The sequence below is a fragment of the Ranitomeya imitator genome, chromosome 1, assembly GCF_032444005.1.
Source record: "Ranitomeya imitator isolate aRanImi1 chromosome 1, aRanImi1.pri, whole genome shotgun sequence".
Lineage (NCBI taxonomy): Eukaryota > Metazoa > Chordata > Amphibia > Anura > Dendrobatidae > Ranitomeya > Ranitomeya imitator.
In genome coordinates, this window is record NC_091282.1 from 743,279,788 (window position 1) to 743,305,814 (window position 26,027).

Genomic DNA, 26,027 nt, shown 5'->3' on the forward strand with positions numbered 1-26,027 from the left:
GGAGCGCAGCCGTGTGTGTACATGGTGCACGGAGCGGAGCCGTGTATGAATGAGGTGTACGGAGCGGAGTCGTGTGTGTACGAAGCGGAGCCGTGTGTGTACAAGGTGTACAGAGCGGAAAATATTCAGAAAAATTCCCACGCTAGAGTTCATATGAGTTTATGCCACCAGCGGGCGCAGCACCACAAGTCAACGAAGCTGCATTCCATTCATTCTCCAGTTTTTACAGCCAGGGGCAGCTGCATTAGCAGGATCCTGGTTGTAAATTTATTTAACCCCTTCAGATGGATTTACATCGTGGGACATGACTGTACGGCGGACAGGTATGGGATATTGTCGTTTTCCCTTTTTTTTTTTCAGAAGAACGAGGGTCGTCAGTTGGATTAAGCATACAATAAAGATATTAAAACCCCATGTGTTTATTTATTTCATTAAAATACTTTATTCATAATGTGTGTTTTTTAACCCTTTATTAATATTGTAAAACACAATAATCCGTGCTGGTGTATCCGAAGATGCACACCAGTGTAAATTATTGTATTTTATATTTTTTGCATCCCTCACAATATTGTGGTGATTGTTTATTTGCTGCAGGTAAACACATTTGAGACACCTAGCGCCGCTTTTTCATTTTATCCTTTATTAATATTGGATTAATAATGGATAGGTGTCTTATTGACATCTCTCCATTATTAACCTGGCTTAATGTCACCTTACATTAGCAAGGTGACATTAACCCCTTATTATCCCATACTGCTACTCGGGAGTGGGAAGAGAGTGGCTAAGTGCCAGAATAGGTGCATCTTACAGATGTGCATTTTCTGAGATGGATGGGGGCAGATGTTTTTAGCCAGGGGGGACCAGTAACCATGGTCCCTCTCTAGGCTATTAATATCTGCCCTCAGTCACTGCCTTTCCCACAGTGGTGGAGAAAATGGTGCGGGAGCCTACGCCAATTTTTTCCGTGATTTAACCCTTTATTTTAACATCTAGAGCTTCCAAATTTTGCACATACACACTACTAACAGTATTAGTGAGGAATATGTAAAAATATAACAGATATGAAATGGTTTACTGTATGTAAAACATGTCTCATATCCTGTCGGGTTTGATAAGGAGATAGCTCTGTATTAAGTATATATATATACTAGCTGAAGAGCCCGGCGTTGCCTGGGCATAGTAAATATCTGTGGTTAGTTATAGCACCTCACTTCTCTTATTTTCCCATCACGCCTCTCATTTTCCCCCTCATCTCTCATTTTCCCCCTCACATCTCTCATTTTCCCCCTCACTCCTCTCATTCCCCTCCAACACTTGTCATTTCGACCTCACATCTGTCATTTCCGATCACTCCACTATTTTCCCTCACTCCTTTCATTTTGCACTCACACCTTTTCATTTTCACCTCACACCTCTCATTTTCCCCTCAGTATATACATGTTTGTCATCTCCCTTATATATAGTATACACCTGTATGTCATCTCCTGTATATAGTATATACCTGTATGTCATCTCCCCTGTAAATAGTACATACCTGCTGTGCTGTATGTCATCTCCTCCTGTATATTGTATATACCTATGTGTCATCTCCTCCTGTATATAGTATATACCTGTATGTAATCTCTTCTGTATATACTATATACCTGTATGTCATCTCCTCCTGTATATAGTATATACCTGTATGTCATCTCTTCTGTATATACTATATACCTGTATGTCATCTCCTCCTGTATATAGTATATACCTGTATGTTATCTCTTCTGTATATACTATATACCTGTATGTCATCTCCTCCTATATAGAATATACCTGTATGTCATCTCCTGTATATAGTATATACCTGCTGTATGTCATCTCCTCCTCTATATACCTATGTGTCATCTCCTTTTATATAGTATATACCTGTATGTCATCTCCTCCTGTATATAGTATATACCTGTAAGTCATCTCCTGTATATAGTATATACCTGTGTGTCATCTGCTCCTGTATATAGTACATACCCGTGAGTCATCTCCTCCTGTATATAGTATGTACCTGTATGTCATCTCCTCCTGTATATAGTATATATCTGTGTGTCATCTCCTCCAGTATATACAGTTATATGAAAAAGTTTGGGCAACCCTATTAATCTTAAGCTTAATCTAATGTATGTATGAATGAAGCTGAATGAATGTATGTATGTACAGTATGTATGTGTGTATGTACGTACGTACGTACGTACGTGTGTGTGTGTGTGTGTCCGGGATTGGCATCTGCACCGTCGCAGCTACAGCCACAAAATTTTGCACAGTCACACGTCTGGTCCCCGAGAGCGTCATAGGCTATGTTGTGAGGCAAAATTTTAACCCCGCGCGTTCCAATCCCAGACACACACATACATTCGGCTTTATATAATATATATATATATATATATATATATATATATATATATATATATATATATATATATATATATATATATACACACACACACATATATATATATATAATATTATATATATATATATATATATATATATATATATACACAGTACAGACCAAAATTTTGGACACACCTTCTCATTTAAAGATTTTTCTGTATTTTCATGACTATGTAAATTGTACATTCAAACTGGAGGCATCAAAACTATAAATTAACACATGTGGAATTATATACTTAACAAAAAAGTGTGAAACAACTGAAATTATGTCTTATATTCTAGGTTCTTCAAAGTAGCCACCTTTTGCTTTGATGACTGCTTTGCACATTTTTGGCATTCTCTTGATGAGATTCAAGAGGTAGTCACCGGAAATGGTCTTCTAACAATCTTGAAGGAGTTCCCAGAGATGCTTAGCACTTGTTGGCCCTTTTGCCTTCACTCTGCAGTCCAGCTCACCCCAAACCATCTCGATTGGGTTGAGGTCTGGTGACTGTGGAGGCCAGGTCATCTGGCGTAGCACCCCATCACTCTCCTTCTTGGTCAAATAGCCCTTACACAGCCTGGAGGTGTGTTTGGGGTCATTGTCCTTTTGAAAAATAAACGATGGTCCAACTAAATGCAAACCAGATGGAATAGCATGCCGCTGCAAGATTCTGTGGTAGCCATGCTGGTTCAGTACGCCTTCAATTTTGAACAAATCCCCAAACAGTCTGACCAGCAAAGCACCCCCACACCATCACACCTCCTCCAAGGCACCCCCACACCATCACATGATGTGAACCAGGCATGTAGAGTCTATCTGTTCACCTTTTCTGCGTCGCACAAAGACACGGTGGTTGGAACCAAAGATCTCAAATTTGGACTCAACAGACCAAAGCACAGATTTCCACTGGTCTAATGTCCATTCCCTGTGTTCTTTAGCCCAAACAAGTATCTTCTGCTTGTTGCCTGTGCTTAGCAGTGGTTTCCTAGCAGCTATTTTACCATGAAGGCCTGCTGCACAAAGTTTCCTCTTAACAGTTGTAGAGATGTGTCTGCTGCTAGAACTGTGTGGCATTGACCTGGTCTCTAGTCTGAGCTGCTGTTAACCTGCGATTTCTGAGGTTGATGACTTGGATAAACTTATCCTCAGAAGCAGAGGTGACTCTTGGTCTTCCTTTCCTGAGGCGGTCCTCATGGGAGCCAGTTTATTTGTAGCACTTGATTGTTTTTGCTACTGCACTTGGGGACACTTTCAAAGTTTGCCCAATTTTGCAGACTGACTGACCTTCATTTCTCAAAATAATGATGGCCACTCGTTTTTCTTTACTTAGAATTTGTATTATGGCAAGAAAAAAGCAGCTAACAGTCTATTCAGTAGGACTATCAGATGTATCCACCAGACTTCTGCACAACACAACTGATGGTACCAATCCCATTTATAAGGCAAGAATTCCCACTTATTAAACCTGACAGGGCACAACTTTGAATTGAAACCATTCCAGACAATTACCTCTTGAAGCTCATCAAGAGAATGCCAAGAGTGTGCAAAGCAGTCATCAAAGAAAAAGGTGGCTACTTTGAAGAACCTCGAACATAACACAACAAAAAAATGTGAAACAACTGAAATTAAGTATATAATTCCACATGTGTTAATTCATAGTTATGATGCCTTCAGTGTGAATGTACAACTTGCATAGTCATGAAAATAAAGAAAAATCTTTAAATGAGGTGGGTCCAAACTTTTGGTCTGTACAGTATATATATATATATATATATATATATATATATATATATATATATATATATATATATATATATATATATATATATACACATACACACGAGGGGCGATCCAAAAGTAATGATAATCAATACTAAACACAATGAATATAGTCAAAAAAATGTTTTATTTTTTTACATAGTCTCCTATCAAGTCTATACATTTAGTCCATCTCTTTTCTAAACTTAGAATTCCCTTAAAAAAAATTCTTGATCTTGACCCTCAAAAAAATCCCCAACAGCGGTTATCACGTCGCTATTGTCATCAAATTTCTTGCCCCAGAGGTGTTCCTTGAGTCGAGGAAAGAGAATGAAGTCACTGGGGGCAAGATCTGGCCAATAGGGGGGTGTTCCACCAGTTCAAAGCCCGCTTCTTGAATGGTAGCCATGGCAACTGCAGCTTTGTGAGCCGGCGCGTTATCTTGGTGAAACAGCACTTCAGCCCGCAGTTTGCCGCGCCTTTTCTCCTTGATAGCCTCCCACAATCTTCTTATTTGTTCTGCGTAGTAGGAGCCCGTAATAGTGGCTCCCTTCTCCAAATAGTCCACCATAATAATTCCTTCATCGTCCCAAAAAACGGACGCCATAACCTTCCCTGCTGAGCTTGACACTTTGAATTTCTTCGGCGTTGGTTCGTCAGCTCGTTTCCACGTCATCGATTGTTGTTTAGTTTCGGGATCAAAGTGGTGGATCCAGGTCTTGTCCATGGTCAAAAAACGTGACAAAAAATTTTCCTTGTCTGCTTGGAACTTTTCGAGATTTGCTATTGAAATGTCAACTCGTTTCTTCTTTTGCTTGTCGGTTAACATTTTTGGCACCCAACGCGCGGAGACCTTTCTCATATGCAATTCTTTTGCAAGGATTCTTTGAATACTGCCATATGAGATCCCTGGGACCTCAGCTACATGCCTGATAGTCACTCTTCGATCTGCCAATACAACTTCTTCAACTTTTTTCACGTTTTCTTCATTGAGGGACGTGGATGGGCGTCCTTGACGATGTTCATTTTCCGTCGATGTTCTTCCCAGCTTAAATTCCTTGGCCCAGGATGCAAATGTGGAATATGGAGAAGAGTCAGCCAATGTTTCCACCAAGTCGCTGTGTATGTCTTTGGTAGTCATTTTTTTCAAGCAGAGGTATTTGATGACAGCTCTGAGCTCGTTTTTTTTCCATTTTGATGTTCACTCCTCGGCAGTTCATATTCAAATGAATGTAGCTCCCGGGAATCGTGGTCTATTTAAGTGATTTTTTTTTCCTGGACTAGTGGGTACCTAAGAGAGAAGAAAACATTTTATTTTAATTTCTGTGTGCAATAGAAATAACCGATTATCATTACTTTTGGATCGCCCCTCGTATATATATGTATATATATATATATATATATATATATATATATATATATATACACATACACACACACACACACACACACAACAACAGAATCAAATGAACCAGACCACAATTGCTACTATATACCAAGCAGCCATGATATTAAACCGCCCTCTTGATGAAATCCTACAGGTCAAAACAGCTTTGAATCTTCCAGGCATGAACTAGAAAAGCCTCTGAAGCAGACCTCCCAAACAACCCGGATCCAGCGGGGCAGTCCCGATTTTGACAGTCTCCCCCGCGGTCACGGGCGGGACATTAGTTTTCCCGCACTGGAATATCAGCCTCATCGGGATTGCCCCGCTGGATCCGGGACGGTTGGGAGGTCTGCTCATCCCTCCACCCGCAGAGCAACACACCACATATATGGCTGCTCTGTGCGCACAGGACCTGTGATGAGGCCACAGGAGAGGAGTCAGGGGTCACATGATCAGGGCCTCTGTGTATGCATGCAGGACTCTGCTGGTTGTCATGGTGCTAGATGAGGCTAAGTTTATGTGTGGGGTCAGGAGGTGTTTACAGTGTGGATGTAGCAGAGCCGTGTGTACGAGGTGCACGGAGTGGAGCCGTGTGTGTACGAGGTGTACGGAGCGGAGCCGCGTGTGTTCGAGGTGTACGGAGTGCAGCCACGTGTACGAAGTGTACTTCTGAAGTTGATGGGTAGCCAGTGTAATGACTGGCACAAGGTAGAGGCATCGGTATAACGATTGGTGAGGAATATGATCCTGGCTGCAGCATTCAGGACAGATTGGAGAGGGGAGAGTTTGGTAAGAGGGAGGCCGATTAGTAGAGAGTTACAATAGTCCAGACGAGAATTTAATAAGGTAAATAGTAAGAGTTTTTGCAGAGTCGAAAGTAAGAAAAGGTTGAATTCTAGAAATGTTTTTGGAGGTGCAGATAACAATAGCGAGACAGTGATCGGATGTGGGGGGTGAATGAAAGCTCGGAATCAAGTATAACCCCAAGGCAGCGGGCATGTTGCTTGGGAGTAATGATGGAACCACACACGGAGATGGCAATGTCAGGCATAGGCACATTAGTAGAGGGAGGAAACATAAGGAGTTTAGTTTTTGACAGGTTCAGTTTCAGATAGAGGGAGGACATGATGTTAGAGACAGCGGTAAGACACTTAACATAGTAACATAGTTAGTAAGGCCGAAAAAAGACATTTGTCCATCCAGTTCAGCCTATATTCCATCATAATAAATACCCAGATCTACGTCCTTCTACAGAACCTAATAATTGTATGATACAATATTGTTCTGCTCCAGGAAGGCATCCATGCCTCTCTTGAACCCCTCGACTGAGTTCGCCATCACCACCTCCTCAGGCAAGCAATTCCAGATTCTCACTGCCCTAACAGTAAAGAATCCTCTTCTATGTTGGTGGAAAAACCTTCTCTCCTCCAGACGCAAAGAATGCCCCCTTGTGCCCGTCACCTTCCTTGGTATAAACAGATCCTCAGCGAGATATTTGTATTGTCCCCTTATATACTTATACATGGTTATTAGATCGCCCCTCAGTCGTCTTTTTTCTAGACTAAATAATCCTAATTTCGCTAATCTATCTGGGTATTGTAGTTCTCCCATCCCCTTTATTAATTTTGTTGCCCTCCTTTGTACTCTCTCTAGTTGCTGGTGTTTTCTAAAAAGGCAGGCGTAATGTCAGGAGAAGAAGTGTATAATTGGGTTTCATCAAGATAGAGATGGTACTGGAACCCAAATCTACTGATTGTTTGTCCAATAGGAGGGGTATACAAAGAGAAGAGGAGGGGGTCTAGGACTGATCCTTGAGGAACCCCAACAGTAAGGGAAAGATGAGAGGAGGAGGAGCCAGCAAAGGATACAGTGAAAGAGCGGTCAGAGAGATAGGAGGAGAACCAGGGGAGAATGGTGTCCTTGAGGCCGACGGAGTGTAGCATAGTGAGGAGGAGCTGATGATCCACAGTCTCGAATGCTGCGGAGAGATCCAAGAGAATTAGCATGGAGAAGTGACCATTAGATTTAGCTGTTAGTAGATCATTAGAGACTTTAGTGAGGGCAGTTTCAGTAAAGAGTGAAGAATGGAAACCAGATTGAAGAGGGTCGAAAAGAGAGTTATCTGAGAGATAGCGGATAAGACGGGAGTGGACCAGGCGTTCGAGGAGTTTAGAGATGAAGGGAAGATTAGAGACAGGTCTATAGTTTGCGGCACAGTTTTTTAAGTAATGGATGTATGATGGCCTGCTTAAATGAGGAGGCAAAGATACCGGGAGAGAGGTTGAATATTTTTGTTAGGTGGGAGGTGACAGCAGGGGAAAGAGACTGGAAGAGATATGACGGAATGGGGTCACTGATGCAAGTGGTCAGGCGAGAAGATGCAAGGAGCCCGATTACTTCTTCCGTGACTGGTTCAAAGTCAGAGAGTGAGCGAGATGTAGTAGGGGAGGGAGGACAGCGCATGATATGATGGGATTGGAAGATAATTTCCTGTCTAGTATGGTCAATTTTTTCTTTGAAGTAATTGTCCAGATCGTCAGCGCGGAGATCCGTGGTTGGGGCCCGCACTCTTGGGTTGAGTAGGGAATGAAAAGTGTCAAATACTTCTGTAACATTAAACTATACTCCTTTATATTGATTACCCTCATTTTATAATCATCTGCAAATATTGAAATTCTTCTCTGCATGCACAAGGTCATTAATAAATATGTTAAAAAGAAGAGAGTCCAATACTGACCCCTGTAACACCCCACTGTTAACTGTGACCCAGTCAGAGTGTGTTCCAATTGTTCTTTTGTTGCCGAAAAATAACCTGCTGCCAGGTGAGTCTGGCAGCTGTTCTCATAAAGAATATGTGAGTACTCGGTTACGCAGCACGTTTTGTGGGGGGGGGGGGGGGGATTTAGGCCAAAAAATCATTCACCCTACAGCTATGTAATGTCTATGTGTGTATTTAAGAATTAAAGGGAATCTGTCACCCAAAAAATCGTATATGAGATAAGGCATCAGGGGCTTATCTACAGCATTCTGTAATGCTGTAGATAAGCCCCCTATGTAACCATAAAGGTAAGAAAAACAGGTTTTATTATACTCACCTGAAGGCAGTCCCGCTGCGGTCCGGTCTGATGGGCGACTCGGTCCGACGCCTCCTATCTTCATACGATGACTTCCTCTTCTTGTCTTCCTGCTGCGGCTCCAGCGCACTTTGCCCTGTTGAGGGCAGAGCAAAGTACTGCAGTGCGCAGGAGCAGGGCCTCTGTGACCTTTCCCGGCGCCTGCGCACTGCAGAACTTTGCTCTGCCCTGAACAGGGCAGACAAAGTACGCCTGCGCCAGAGCCGCAGCAGGAAAACAAGAAGAGGACGTCATCGGTATGAAGATAGGAGGCACCGGACCGTGACGCCCATCGGACCGGACCGTAGCGGGACCGTAGGTGCTAAATTGGTTATCCCAAGAACAATATTCATTAACTATCAACAGGATGGGTTATAAATTTATGATGATTGGAGGTCTGACCGTGACTTTTAACACGAATCAAGAGAATAAAGGTTCTGCATTACATGTTTGTAGTGGTAATGTACATGTGTGACCATTGCTGTAGTCATTATCTATAGGGGCGGTTATCACGCATGTGCAATACTTCTACCATTGACCTCTAGAAGCAACTGAGGCAGTATTCACATAAAAACTGTTCACACTTGCGATATAGCATCCACTCTTTCAGGAGCAGTGGGGGTCTAATTGCTGGATGGGTGAAAAATGTCATAACGCTTTAACCTTTTTCTACAATTCTTATTAGAAAAGTTCTCCAACAATAAGTCTATGACTGGTTGCCCCATTTCTGGCACACGAAGAGATTATCTGTAATCTACAGGATAACTCCAGGAGAGATACCGTTTACGAGCCAGAGTTGAGATGACTTTACAGTTCAATCTTGAACAACAGATCCTCTTTATTAAATTAGAAGTCCCCAATAAATATTTATGGGGTACTTAACATTTTACATTTTTTTTACACATTGTTGCTTTAAAACATGCTGCCGATTGGTGGGGCTCAGAGTCCTGAGATCACAACCTCACAAGCACTCACTTCAGCTCTTTATGAAGCCATGAGCAGTATCTTGAGCAATTCATGGGGATCTCAGAACTCTGACGCCCACCGATCTTCAGCAACTTCAGGGAAGGAATAACATAAAAATGTAAAATGATATCAGCAAGAAATCAGTAAATCAACGAACCCTCCATAGAAAAAGACATTATCCCTGTTTCTACAAGCTTTTTTCTTACTAAATAATAAAAAAATATTTCTATGCATTGCTTGTTTACAGTTGATTTCCCAATCTTATGGAGTTGGGCAACACAAATTACGTAGTATGATAAAATATTCTGCATGAAGCAATATAAAAATATTTGAGTTGAAATAATAAGCATATGATACCAGCTATGTATGCTGGCACATTGTCCGTACACATCTTTATTTTCCATACCCGCCTTACCTCCAGGCACCAGAATTAATATTGCACTATTTACATGATACAGTACTTTTGTACAGTTATTATTGAAGCGGGTAAAAGTATGATGCCTCAGCCAGCGAATTGGTGTATCAAACAGGAAATTTATGACTGCAGGAATGTATATCTACTTAAGTTGAAGAAAATTGAGTCACGTATTGATTTAGTTGATTTTTCTTGCTATTATTTAGCCATAGCTAAAAATAATTGACAATTGGAGGTTTGGGGACAAGGTGTTACCGAACCTGGGTCAATGGGAAAAATGGCTTTATACTGTATCTGCACTTTTTATTTTGTCTCTAGGCGCAAGTTATGTTCAGTCCTGAGAAATCAGTGAGAAAGAGGGGTGTATGGAGCCAGGCAGTCTACCAGATAAAGAGTGGTATTGTGTGCAGTCATCTACATAACTGTGAGATCTTGAGATTGAATTTATTAACAAAGTATGGAAAATGTTTAAAAAATCTTTCCGAAGCCTACACCCCTTATTTCCTTGTGAACAGAGCTGTATCAGGAACATCAGATAATCCATTTTACGTGCCGCTGTTTCCCAAAAGGAAGAGACTCGTTTTATTAGAGTTCTCTACATTCCTTTTTGCATGTAGTTTGTTACATTAAAAAAGTAGGGTATTTTTGTATTGTTTATTATGTTTATATTATCTACACCAAGTCTATATAACTGCACTATGCAAACACATTCTGATGCCAAACAGGACAATATTTTACAGAATGATTGACTTACCCTACAGCAGTAGTGGGGGTCTTCAATCATTTACAGTGCCTTGCGAAAATATTCGGCCCCCTGGAACTTTTCAACATTTTTCCACAAATCATGCTTCAAACAAAGATACCAAATGTAAATTTTTGATGAAGAATCAACAAGTGGAACACAATTGTGAAGTTGAATTAAATAGGTTATTTTAACTTTTTTGGAAATTCAAAAACTGAAAAGTGGGGCGTGCAATATTATTCGGCCCCTTTATTTTCAGTGCAGTTCATTGGGGATCTCTGAATGATTCAATGCTGTCCTAAATGCCTAATGATGATAAATATAATCCACCTGTGTGTAATCAAGTCTCTGTATAAATGCACCTGCTCTGTGATAGTTTCAGGGTTCTGTTTGAAGCACAGAAAGCATCATGAAGACCAAGGAACACAACAGGCAGGTCCGTGATACTGTCGTGGATAAGTTTAATGCTGGATTTGGATACAAAATGATTGCCAAAACTTTAAACATCCCAATGAGCACTGTGCAAGCGATCATATTGAAATGAAAGGAGTATCATACCACTGCAAATCTACGAAGATCCGGCGCCCCTCTAAACTTTCATCTCAAACAAGGAGAAGACTGATCAGAGATGCAGCCAAGAGGCCCATGATCACTCTGGATGAACTGCATAGATCTACAGTTGAAGTGGGACAGTCTGTCCATAGGGCAACAATCAGTCGTACACTGCACAAATCTGGCCTTTATGGAAGAGTGGCAAGAAGAAAGTCATTTCTCAAAGATATCCATAAAAAGTGTTGTTTACAGTTTGCAACAAGCCACCTGGGAGACACACCAAACATGTGGAAGAACTTTTTGGCAAAAATGCCAAACAATATGTTTGGCGTAAAGGCAACAAAGCTCATCACCCTGAACACACCATCCCCACTGTCAAACATGGTGGTGGCAGCATCATGGTTTGGGCCTGCTTTTCTTCAGCAGGGACAGGGAAGATGGTTAAAATTGATGGGAAGATGGATGGAACCAAATACAGGACCATTCTTGAAGAAAACCTGTTGGAGTCTGCATAAGACCTGAGAGTGGGACGGAGATTTGTCTTCCAACAAAACAATGATCCCAAATATATAAAGCAAAACCTACAATGAAATGGTTCACAAATAAATGCATCCAGGTGTTAGAATGGCCAAGTCAAAGTCCAGGCCTCACTCCAATCGAGAATCTGTTGAAAGAGCTGAAAACTGCTGTTCACAAACTATCTCCATCAAACCTCACTGAGCTCAAGCTGTTTGCCTAGGAAGAATGGGCAAGAATTTCAGTCTCTCGATGTACAAACCTGATAGAGACATACCCAAGCGACTTGCAGCTGTAATCGCAGCAAAAGTATTAAGTTAAAGGAGCTGAATAATATTGCACGCCCTTACTTTTCAGTTTTTGAATTTCCCCAAAAAATCTAAAATAACCAATAAATTTTGTTCAACTTCACAATTGTGTTCCACTTGTTGATTCTTCACCAAAAATTTACATTTGGAATCTTTATGTTTGAAGCATGATATGTGGGAAAAGGATGAAAAGTTCCAGGGGGCCAAATACTTTCGCAAGGCACTGTATAGCATGCATTTGTGTGTACAATCTGGCACCTGGAGGTTGTGGAAGAAATTGGTATCTGGTTACTAGTGAATAGTAAAAAATGTAAAGCAGTTGTATACAATAAGGCTATATTCAGACGATTGTCTGAATTCCAATATGGTATTGTCTCTGACTAAAAAAAACGCACATTGACAGAATGAAGTCCAAGGCATTTCTGGAGGTATTTCTGAATCCCATTTATCTGTGATTCAGATGAAGATGACAACGGACTCATTTGTGGGCAGCAAAATGTATTGAAACATAACCTTAGAAAAAAGGCTTTGAGCACGATTCATTTAAACTGGCGTTGTGTTAGCCAGTCTTAATGAAGGCACTGTTGGAGTAAGAAGCACCTATTTAATTAAGAGGCGAATGCTTCTAAATAAATTAAATGTATCTTACAATTGCAGAGTGCCTTCACCACAAATGTTATTCCAGGCTGGGACTGGAGTATATTTCTTGTGTAATATTCACCAATAAAATCGTGTACATTTTGATGCATTTGCCACGCAAGCTCCCAAGTTTCCATGCTCTGTTCCATCCAAGCACTGCCCATTTTGACGGAGTTAGTCAGGACTGGTATAAAAATGCTAGAAGACACAAAAATTTTTGCCGCATTTCATGATTTAAAACAAGCAGATCTACGTTAGTACAAAGCATCTGTGTGGCATTACAGCTCAGCTTTATGGAAATGAATGGGAAAATGCGAAGATACCAGACTTTGTCAAAGCAAAAGCATGGCCCTGTAAAAAAAAAAAAAAGGCACTTAAATTCTAGGGAAAACGTATCTATTCAAAAACTGTTTTAAATCAAAAGGGATATGTAGTGATTAGATAAGGTACCACCTTATACACTCACTTGTTTTGAACATGTCTGATTGCCTTCAAGGATGTTCACCCCTTTAAACACAGTTTATAATTTTCATATATAATTTTAACCCCTTTCTGACATATGACGTACTATCCCGTCGAGGTGGGGTAGGCCCGTATGCGCACCGACGGGATAGTACGTCATACGCGATCGGCGGCGCTCACGGGGGGAACGCGGCTGATCGCGGCCAGATGTCAGCTGCCTATCGCACGTCACGGACTGCCCCTGGCACATTATCCCCTGACACACCGCGATCAAACATGATCGCGGTGTGCCGGCGGTGCAGGGAAGCATCGCGCAGGGAGGGGGCTCCCTGCGGGCTTCCCTGAAACCCCCGCGTTCCTGCGAGGGTCTCCTACCTCCCTCCCTGTAGCAGGCCCGGATCCAAAATGGCCGCGGCATCCGGGTCCTGCAGGGAGGGAGGTGGCTTACCAAGTGCCTGCTCAGAGCAGGCTGCGGCACTGAAAGTCAGATCGTTGATCTGACAGAGTGCTGTGCAAACTGTCAGATCAACGATCTGTGATGTCCCCCCCTGGGACAAAGTAAAAAAAAAAAATTCCAAATGTGTAAAGAAAAATAAAAAAAAAATTCCTAAATAATGAAAAAAAAAAAATTATTATTCCCATAAATACATTTCTTTATCTCAAAAAAAACAAAACAATAAAAGTACACATATTTAGTATCGCCGCGTCCGTAACGACCCGACCTATAAAAATGGCCCACTAGTTAACCCCTTCAGTAAACACCGTAAGGAGAAAAGAAAAAAAACCGAGGCAAAAAAACAACGCTTTATTATCATACCGTCGAACAAAAAGTGGAATAACACGCGATCAAAATGACGGATATAAATAACCATGGTACCGCTGAAAACATCATCTTGTCCCGCAAAAAACGAGCTGTCATACAGCATCATCAGCAAAAAAATAAAAAAGTTATAGTCCTCAGAATAAAGCGATGCAAAAATAATTATTTTTTCTATAATATAGTTTTTATGGTATAAAAGCACCAAAACATAAAAAAATGATATAAATGAGGTAGCGCTGTAATCGTACTGACCTGAAGAATAAAACTGCTTTATCAATTTTACCAAACGCAGAACGGTATAAACGTCTCCCCCAAAAGAAATTAATGAATAGCTGGTTTTTGGTCATTCTGCCTCACAAAAATCGGAATAAAAAGCGATCAAAAAATGTCACGTGTCCGAAAATGTTACCAATAAAAACATCAATTCGTCTTGCAATAAACAAGACCTCACATGACTCTGTTGACCAAAATATGGAAAAATTATAGCTCTCAAAATGTAGTAACGCAAAAAATATTTTTTGCAATAAAAAGCGTCTTTCAGTGTGTGACGGCTGCCAATCATAAAAATCCGCTAAAAACCTGCTATAAAAGTAAATCAAAACCCCCTTCATCACCCCCTTAGTTAGGGAAAAATTAAAAAAAAATATTTTTATTTTCCCATTAGGGCTAGGGTTGGGGTTGGGGCTAGGGTTAAGGCTACAGTTAGGGTTGGGGCTAAAGTTACGGTTAGGGTTTAGATTACATTTACGGTTGGGAATAGGGTTGGGATTAGGGTTAGGGGTGTGTCAGGGTTAGAGGTGTGGTTAGGGTTACTGTTGGGATTAGGGTTAGGGGTGTGTTTGGATTAGGGTTTCAGTTATAATTTGGGGGGTTTCCACTGTTTAGGCACATCAGGGGCTCTCCAAACGCGACATGGCATCCAATCTCGATTCCAGCCAATTCTGCATTGAAAAAGTAAAACAGTGCTCCTTCCCTTTCGAGCTCTACCGTGTGCCCAAATAGGGGTTTACCCCAACATATAGGGTATCAGCGTACTCACGACAACTAGGACAACAGCTTTTTGGGATCCAATTTCTCCTGTTACCCTTGGGAAAATACAAAACTGGGGGCTAAAAAATAAATTTTGTGGGAAAAAAAAAGATTTTTTATTTTCACGGCTCTGCGTTATAAACTGTAGTGAAACACTTGGGGGTTCAAAGTTCTCACAACACATCTAGATAAGTTCCTTGGGGGGTCTAGTTTCCAATATGGGGTCACTTGTGGGGGGTTTCTACTGTTTAGGTACATTAGGGGTTCAGCAAACGCAATGTGACGCCTGCAGACCATTCCATCTAAGTCTGCATTCCAAATGGCGCTCCTTCCCTTCCGAGCCCTCCCATGCATCCAAACAGTGGTTCCCCCCCTACATATGGGGTATCAGCGTACTCAGGACAAATTGGACAACAAATTTTGGGGTCCAATTTCTCCTGTTACCCTCGGGAAAATACAAAACTGGGGGCTAAAAAATAATTTTTGTGGGAAAAAATTTTTGTTTTATTTTTACGGCTCTGCATTATAAACTTCTGTGAAGCGCTTGGTGGGTCAAAGCGCTCACCACACACCTAGATAAGTTCCTTAGGGGGTCTACTTTCCAAAATGGTGTCACTTGTGGGGGGTTTCAATGTTTAGGCACATCAGTGGCTCTCCAAACGCAACATGGCGTTCCATCTCAATTCCTGTTAATTTTGCACTGAAAAGTCAAACGGCGCTCCTTCCCTTCCGAGCTCTCCCATGTGCCCAAACAGTGGTTTACCCCCACATATGGGGTATCGGTGTACTCAGGACAAATTGTACAACAACTTTTGGGGTCCATTTTCTCCTGTTACCCTTGGTAAAATAAAACAAATTGGAGCTGAAGTAAATTTTTTGTGAAAAAAGTTAAATGTTCATTTATATTTAAACATTCCAAAAATTCCTGTGAAGCACCAGAAGGGTTAATAAACTTCTTGAATATGGTTTTGAGCACATTGAGGGGTGCAGTTTTTAGAATGGTGGCACACTTGGGTATTTTCTATCATATAGACCCCTCAAAATGACTTCAAATGAGATGTGGTCCCTAAAAAAAATGGTGTTGGAAAAATGAGAAATTGCTGGTCAACTTTTAACCCTTATAACCCCCTAACAAAAAAAAATTTTTGTTCCAAAATTGTGCTGATGTAAAGTAGACATGGGGGAAATGTTACTTATTAAGTATTTTGTGTGACATATCTCTGTGATTTAATTGCATAAAAATTCAAAGTTGGAAAATTGCAAAATTTTAAAAATGTTCGCCAAATTTCAGTTTTTTTCACAAATAAACGCAGGTAAGATCAAAGAAATTTTACCACTATCATGAAGTACAATATGTCACGAGAAAACAATGTCAGAATCACTGGGATCCGTTGAAGCGTTCCAGAGTTATAACCTCATAAAGGGACAGTGGTCAGAATTGTAAAAATTGGCCCGGTCATTAACGTGCAAACCACCCTTGGGGGTAAAGGGGTTAACCAATTGTCAAAAATAGAAGTAACTTTATAAATACATATTTCTCATCTTGCATTGATTATAATTTCCTTCCTGTATTATGGTTCAAAGCTGTAGTCACAATTCAGCAGGTTTCAGAACCGAAATCTCCCACCATTCTTGCTTTCTCATCTTCTCTACAGAGCTTTGCACAGATGATTTGTATTTAAAACAGTGTAGGTTTTATGTTTTTCATTGAACAATAATCTCTGACTACACTATAGGGGCGCATTGGTTGTTCAGGGTATTTCTGATGATGAGTTTGTCAACTGTTTCAGCTGTTACTCGGGTCCAGTGCACAATTTAAAGGGAACCTGTCACCCCCAAAATCGCGGGTGAGGTAAGCCCACCGGCATCGGGGCTTATCTACAGCATTCTGGAAGGCTGTAGATAAGCCCCCCGATGTATCCTAAAAGATGAGAAAAAGATGTTAGATTATACTCACCCAGGGGCGTTCCTGCTGTTGGTCTGGGTCTGGCGCTTCCCATCTTCATCAGATGACGTCCTCTTCGGGTCTTCACGCTGCGGCTCCGGCGCAGGCGTACTTTGTCTGCCCTCTTGAGGGCAGAGCAAAATACTGCAGTGCGCAGGCGCCGGGCCTCTCTGACCTTTCCTGGCGCCTGCGCATTGCAGTACTATGCTCTGCCCTCAAGGACAGACAAAGTACGCCTGCGCAGGAGCTGCAGCATGAAGACCAGAAGAGGACGTCATCTGATGAAGATGGGAGGCGCCGGACCCGCACCAACAGCGGGAACGCCCCTGGGTGAGTATAATCTAAAGTCTTTTTCTCATCTTTTTGGATACATCGGGGGCCTATCTACAGCATTCCAGAATGCTGTAGATAAGCCCCCGATGCCGGTGGGCTTACCTCACCCGCGATTTTGGGGGTGACAGGTTCCCTTTAAGACAATGTATTGTTTAATATACACAATATTATAGGTATTTACTATTTTTATTTTATAAAATAAAAGTAAACATACTCTTCAATTAAAATTTTCCCTCCAATTTGCTTTGCATATGACAGCAATAGAAGGCAGGGTTGAAGAGAGAAGGAATGGTTGTAAATGAAAGAAGTGTTACCGCTCTGAACTACTGATGCTCTAGTGGTTTTCAAAAATGATAATTGTCCTTGGTTTTGCAGGATTCAGAGAAATAAGTAATGCTTTTTTTTACATCTTACATGTTGTGCTGAAAAAATCTGGTAGAAAACACATAATAATAATAATAATAATAATAATAATAATAATAATTATTATTATTATTATTAATAATATTATTATTATTAGGATTTTCCATCTGTTTTCCTAATAGGCCAGTGGAAAGGGTTGGTTATAAAAAAAAAAAAAAAAGAGGCATCACTTATCACTCTCAATATTGATGACCAGTGCTGCCATAACTGGTCTTGCCCAGGACCACAAGGTATGACACCTTGTCTACACAGTCACCTGACCACTGATGCCACTGATTGGCTGCAGGTTTAGGTTACTGATCCACTGCAACGTCATCCCATCTATCACTTGCAGCCTATCAGTGGCCTAATCAGTCAGGTGACTGGTCTTTCGGGAGACCATCAGATGTGACAGTAACAGATCGTCAAAAATCAGAAAGATAAGTAACACTTCTTCCCCCCTTTTTTCAAATATTTCTTTCTACATCTTTAGAAAAACAGTGGAAAACCCCATTAACAATAATAATAATCACCCATACAAGTTTGTAGGTCAGTGAAAAACACATTTTAATTGCAATATTGCAATGAGTAGGAAAACCTTGCATATATATATATATATATATATATATATATATATATATATATTGTTTTTTTAACAAATGACAGAATAACTGATGGTAAAAACTTACAGTGGGTACAGGCTGCAGTGATAGTTGACTTTGTGGAACTTTCTCCCATCTCCCTACTGCATCTCTGGAGCTCAGCCACAGTGATCTTGGGGTTCTTCTTTACCTCTCTCACCAAGGCTCTTCTCCCACGATTGCTTAGTTTGGCTGGACGGCCAGGTCTATGAAGACTTCTGGTGGTCCCAAACTTCTTCCATTTAAGTATTATGAAGGCCTCTGTGCTCTTAGGAACCATGAATACTGCAGAAATTCTTTTGTAACCTTGACCAGATCTGTGCCTTGCCACAATTCTGTCTCTGAGCTCCTTGGCCAGTTCCTTTGACCTCATGATTCTCAATTGGTCTGACATGCACTGTGAGCTCTTATATAGACAGGTGTGTGCCTATCCAAATCAAGTCCTAGCAGTTAAATTAAACACAGCTGAACTCCAATGAAGGAGTAGAACCATCTCAAGGAGGATCACAAGGAAATGGACAGCATGTGACTTAAATATGAGTGTCTGAGCAAAGGGTCTGAATACTTATGACCATGTGATATTTCAGTTTTTCTTTTTCATTAAATTTGCAAAAATTACAAGATTTCTGTTTTTTTCCAGTCAAGATAGTGTGCAGAGTGTACATTAATAAGAAAAAAATGAACTTTTTTGAATTTACCAAATGGCTGCAATGAAACAGAGTGAAAAATTTAAAGGGGTATGAATACTTTCAGTACCCACTGTACACGATGACTAAACAGTGATGAAAGTCTGATCTAGCACATTGATGAAAATCATGTTTTTGTTACATGAGAACAAAAAATGGATGTCTGAATGATCCTTTAAGAAGCATACATTTGTATTATAGAAGCATTCTATAAGCTAAGCAATAAGTTCATTTTCATGCTATTTGTATCCCACTAATAATTAGGTTTTATAAATCTCCCATATTTATTGTGCACTATAACTGTAATAATGAACGTGATAATTCAAACCTGCAGACATATTATATTTCAAAGCATTAGTATGTATTTATGGACATACATATATACACAACTGACATTTGTAGTTTCTGCTTGGCGTCACTCCAATGTTTGAATTTACCACTTGGGTGCTCTTACATTCTTGCTGATCAAGCCAACACCCAAGATTTTATATTAATATTAATCCCTTCTTTTTAAGGACACATACTAATCATGGGGTTTTTTCATACACAGCTGTTGTTTTAAACTGTAGACTTACAGAAATAGGTAATGATGACACGCTAAATCATATACGGCATTCCGCTTTCTTTTTAATTATATTCATAATGACACTTTCAGAAATTATACTATGATGTACGGTACATGTACACTGCAACATGAAAAGTCTTTAAATAATTATATTACACAGTAGAGTGGTGAAAATGGTTTATACTATAGAATCTCATTTGTGAAGCTATTCTTCGACTTCTATTAAGTTGTAATACAGCAGTAATAGACTTCGATGTCGTCCTACTGTACTTCAATATGCCCACGAATTTAAAGACACACAGACTGTTTCTGCATGAGTCATAAGCCATTGAAAGCTGTATTAAAGGGGGAGGCACTTGCTGATTGGTAGGGGTCCCTCGAATGGGACCACTACAATTACTTGGAACGGTGCTCTGAAGTGGAGCAATATCCTGCATATTTTGTCTATTTGACTGCAGAAATCTTCAAATAGAAGAAGCAAAAGTGAAACGTGCGTCGAGGCGTGTCCACCATCAGGTACAGCATTTACATGCTTATACTCTTAATTTCCCCTGGGTGCAATGCTTCATTTGCCTAATCTAGGCTAAACATTCAGTCCTTTTGTATGCATATTTTCAAATTCACACAGAATGAGTGTTTTCATATATATACTCGAGTATAAGCCGAGATTTTCAGCCCAAAAAAATGGGCGGAAAGTGCACCTCTCGGCTTATACTCGAGTCATGGTCGGCGGGTGAGGGGGAGCGACGAAATGTCAAATACTCACCTGCTACCATAGGGGTGGAGCCGCATATTCATTACTGCAATGAGCGGTACCATGTGACCGCCCACTACAGGAAGAAGCTGCCGAGACAGTGGGGCATGCAGGAACCGCGTCAGGAGCGCCGGGAGCAGGTGAGTATTTCATATTCACCTTTCCGCGTTCCACCGCCGCCCCGTCTTCCACGTCCTCTGCAGTGACTGTTCAGGTCAGAGGGCGCGATGACGTACTAATGTGCGCGCCACCCTCTGCCTGAACAGTCAGTGTGGAGAGACGGGATGCTGAGGAGCAGCGGGCAGCGACGAAAGGTGAGTATGTCATTTTTTTTTTTTTTTTAGTGCAGCAGCATTACATGAGGCACAATGTTATATGGAGCATCTATGGGGCCATAAAGAACTGCATGGAGCATTATATGGGGCATCAATGGGGCCATAAAGAACTGCATGGAGCATTATATGGGGCATCTATGGGGCTTTAAAGAACTGCATAGAGCATTATATGGGGCACCTATGGGGCCATAATGAACTGCATGGAGCATTATATGGGGCATCTATGGGGCCATAAATAACTGAATGGAGCATTATATGGGGCATATATGGGGCCATAAAGAACTGCATGGATCATTATATGGGGCATCTGTGGGGCCATAATGAACTGTATGGAGCATTACATGTGGCACAATGTTATATGGAGCATCTATGGGGCCATAAAGAACTGCATGGAGCATTATTTGGGGCATCTATGGGGCCATAAAGAACTGCATGGAGCATTATTTGGGGCATCTATGGGGCCATAATGAACTGCATGGAGCATTATATGGGGCATCTATGGGGCTTTAAAGAACTGCATAGAGCATTATATGGGGCACCTATGGGGCCATAATGAACTGCATGGAGCATTATATGGGGCATATATGGGGCTTTAAAGAACTGCATAGAGCATTATATGGGGCACCTATGGGGCCATAATGAACTGCATGGAGCATTATATGGGGCCATAAATAACTGAATGGAGCATTATATGGGGCATATATGGGGCCATAAAGAACTGCATGGATCATTATATGGGGCATCTGTGGGGCCATAATGAACTGCATGGAGCATTATATGGGGCATCTATGGGGCCATAAATAACTGAATGGAGCATTATATGGGGCATATATGGGGCTTTAAAGAACTGCATAGAGCATTATATGGGGCACCTATGGGGCCATAATGAACTGCATGGAGCATTATATGGAGCATCTATGGGGCCATAAAGAACTGCATGGAGCATTATTTGGGGCATCTATGGGGCCATAAAGAACTGCATGGAGCATTATTTGGGGCATCTATGGGGCCATAATGAACTGCATGGAGCATTATATGGGACCATAAAGAAATGCATGGAGCATTATATGGGGCATCTATGGGGCCATAAAGAAATGCATGGAGCATTATATGGGGCCATAAAGAACTGCATGGAGCATTATATGGGGCATCTATGGGGCCATAAAGAAATGCATGGAGCATCAATGGGGCCATAATGAACTGCATGGAGCATTATATGGGGCATCTATGGGGCCATAAAGAACTGCATGGAGCATTATATTGGCCATATATGGGGCCATAAAGAACTGCATGGATCATTATATGGGGCATCTAGGGGGCCATAATGAACTGTATGGAGCTTTACATGTGGCACAATGTTATATGGAGCATCTATGGGGCCATAATGAACTGCATGGAGCATTATATGGGGCATCTATGGGGCCATAAAGAACTGCATGGAGCATTATATGGGGCATCTATGGGGCCATAATGAACTGCATGGAGCATTATATGGGGCACCTATGGGGCCATAAAGAACTGCATGAAGCATTATATGGGGCATCTATGGGGCCATAAAGAACAGCATGGAGCATTATATTGGGCATCTATGGGGCCATAATGAACTGCATGGAGCATTATATGGAGCATTATATGGGGCCATAAAGAACTGCATGGAGTATTATATGGGGCATCTACGGTGCCATAAAGAACTGCATGGAGCATTATATGGGGCATCTATGGGGCCATAATGAACTGCATGGAGCATTATATGGGGCATCTATAGGGCCATAAATAACAGTATGGAGCATTATATGGGGCATATTTGTATATTGAGCATCTTATGGGGCCATAAAGAACTGTATGGAGCATTATATGGGGCATATTTTAATATGGAGCATCTTATGGGGCCATAATGAAATGCATGGAGCATTATATGGGGCGTATTTTGTATGGAGCATCTTATGGGGCCATAATGAACTGCATGGAGCATTATATGGGGCTCCTGATTCAATATGGATATTCAAAAACACAACCTACTGATGTCTCAATTAATTTTACTTTTATTGGTATCTATTTTTATTTTTGAAATTTACCAGTAGCTGCTGCCACCCTAGGCTTATACTCGAGTCAATAAGTTTTCCAAGTTTTTTGTTGCAAAATTAGGGGGATCGGCTTATACTCGAGTATATACAGTACTTGGACTATATCTCCACAATGCTTACAAGCTTTCTGCCACTGTGGTATTTAATATTATTATAGGTATGACTTTTTGAAGATAGCATATCATCATTATTGTCTTTGTAAGGCTCCTTTCACAAATCAGTTTTTTGCCGTCAGTCACAATCCGGCAAATTTAGAAAAAAACGGATCTGGCAAAAGTTGTCGCCGGATCCGTTTTTTTCTCATAGACTTGTATTAGCGACGGATGGCCTCACGTTTCGTTTTTCGCCGGATCCGTTGAAAATTGTTTCTTCCGGCGGCCGGAGAAAACTGACATAGTAACGTTTTTTGTGTCCATCAAAAAAATGGACAACAACGTCATTTGCTAGAATGAAACCCTATGGCGCCAGATCCGTTAAGTTTTTTTAACCGAGCATGCTCCGATTTTTTTTAAGACCCAATAGCTGGATCAGCTATTCCGGTCCATTGAAAAAACGGATCCGTCGCATCAGTTTTTCACAATCGGTGACAGATCTGTTTTTTTCAACATTCGACGGATTGTGACTGATGGCAAAAAACTGAAGTGTGAAAGCAGCCTATGCTTATCAATTGTGACTTTATGAATGTTTTAGAATTATGGATAATAATTATATATCATTTATTTATCATTATCTTTTAACACACATGTAATACCACCTTATCCCATTGTTTACTAGGGATATTCATTTTTATTAAATGAAAAGTCTATACTGCTCCACCTGTCACCACTATGTCGTGTTTATAAATCATTTTTGCTCAGCTGTCACTCTGCCATGTGAACCCCTTTTTTGAACTTTATATATGATATGATATTTTTCTAACTATTTTAACATTATATTTATATCAATAAAAATGTATGATTTTACTGGGAATTTATACTTCCCTTTTCTTTGATTCTATGATATTTTGGAAGTTTTCCCCATTCATAATCAAGTGGTCTTTCTTGGAATATTAATTTCAGCCCGCAGCTGTCTGCCTAGTCTTTGCTAGTTTGATTTTATAGAGGGACCCAATGTAAATTTTTTTCTGGGGTTCCCCTGTAAACTAGCCAGTAAAGGCTAAGGAAACAGCTGTGAGCTGAAAATAATAGCCTGGAAACCTTTGGCTATTTGCTCCTTCCCAGAATATTAACATCTGCCCTCAGCCGTCGGCTTTCTCTCTACTGGTTATTAAAATTATGCGAGAACCCATACTATTTTTTTTTAAATGTTTTGAAAAAAAAAAAACATATTGCATTTCACACAGATTTCTGAAAGTTGCTTTATTGTTACAGCATATGTAGGTTAATTATGTTAATGCTCCTACATAGGCTGGTGTATGTTTATTAATAATAAAGGGAACCTGTCACCCCGAAAATCGCGGGTGAGGTAAGCCCACCGGCATCAGGGGCTTATCTACAGCATTCTGTAATGCTGTAGATAAGCCCCCGATGTTACCTGAAAGAGGAGAAAAAGACGTTAGATTATACTTACCCAGGGGCGGTCCAGCTGCTGGTCAGGTCAGATGGGTGTCTCTGGTCCGCTGCGGCGCCTCCCATCTTCTTTCCATGACGTCCTCTTCTGATCTTCAGCCACGGCTCCGGCGCAGGCGTACTTTGTCGTGCCCTGTTGAGGGCACAACAAAGTACTGCAGTGCGTAGGCGCCGGAAAAGTCAGAGAGGCCCGGCGCCTGCACACTGCAGTACTTTGCTCTGCCCTCAACAGGGCAGACAAAGTACGCCTGCGCCGGAGCCGTGGCTGAAGATCAGAAGAGGACGTCATGTATTTTCAGCTGTGTTTGTCTGCCAAGAGATGCAGAAACCTTGCAGAAATTTCTGCAAGCAAATACGCTTGCCCATATCTGTAGATGTAAACCCCTGGATGGCTTGACTAAAATACCCGTCTCTAGGTTGAAGAGTCGATTGCGATTATGGGTATAGGTCTGAACAATGTATGTAGTTTGATGGCCTGGATGTGGATGAACCTAGCGTCGAAACCCCGTCTCGCTGTCCAGAAAGGCAGAAATAACCACCTTATTTTGCCCAGATGGATTTCTGCAGGCAGAAAAAATTGTGTTCTACCAACGGAGGAAATATGTACACTCGGGTTGCTAACCTCTCCGCAACCTGGGCTCCTTAGTTTTCAGGCGGCTGTTTACAGTAAGATAGGGAAGGACATGTGCCTATGAAATGGACCTTTCTACCACAGTAAAAACACACTCACCCTTTGTGCTAAACAACAGACTGCATTCCAGAACGAGTTGACCCACCCAACTGCACGGGTTCCTCAGACGACCAGATCAGGTTCCCTTAGCCCCAGATCTCCTGCACATTGGGGTGTCTATTTATGCCTCTGGGAAGACGATGATCCACCCAGATAGCCAGAGACATGGCTGCCTCAAGGGAAACTGGAATCTCATACAGGGATAAGGCATCCTTCACCCTGATAGCCCTTCACAGAACTGGCTACGGAGCGCGGGGTCATTCCACTCAGTGTCAATTTACTACCTCTGAAACTCGGAGCAATACTCCTCCACCGGCTGGTCTCTGTGCTGGAGCTGACATAGTGTGGTCTTAACCAGGGAGACATGGTCAGGGTCATCTTTTATACTATTATTATTATTAATTTATATAGCACCACTATTTCAATGGTGCTGAACATGAGAAAAGGGGTTACGTACAGGGTTATAGATAGTTTATATGACTCAGTGCCAGAAAAACTCCTCCATCGTCAGGAGCGAGTGGGAGTGAGACAGGAGAGAGAATGCCCATGCTTGGGGGTCACCCTGAAGGATTATTATCCCCACCTGTTGCTCCTCGGTTCCTGTGGAACAAGGACATAACCTGAGGTAAAATTTACAGGCCTCCCTGAAAGCAACAAACTTGTCATGCCCCCCAGAGAACCTGTCAGGCAAAGCGATATTGGGCTCCACTGGGAGTCATGGTCCCTAAACCTGATGTGTTAGGGTGCTGCAAAACAGTGCATAGATCTGCCACCACCAGGTTGAGCTGCTGCAGTTGCTCAGTCAGAGCAGGGATAGGATCCATAATGGATACAAAATAAATGGTTTCGGTCAGAGCTAATGTCATGACTGTT

The 26,027-nt window shown here is 41.3% G+C and overlaps 1 long non-coding RNA gene across 1 annotated transcript in view; it reads right to left on the reverse strand.

The window, feature by feature from the left end:
* Positions 1 to 12,657: 12,657 nt before the first annotated feature.
* LOC138658077 (uncharacterized) overlaps positions 12,658 to 26,027 on the reverse strand; it is an 82,103-nt gene continuing 68,733 nt past the window's right edge. Inside the window, exon 3 of the long non-coding RNA XR_011317323.1 lies at positions 12,658 to 12,998. This is a non-coding gene — a long non-coding RNA (uncharacterized lncRNA). The remainder of the gene's footprint in view (positions 12,999 to 26,027) is intronic.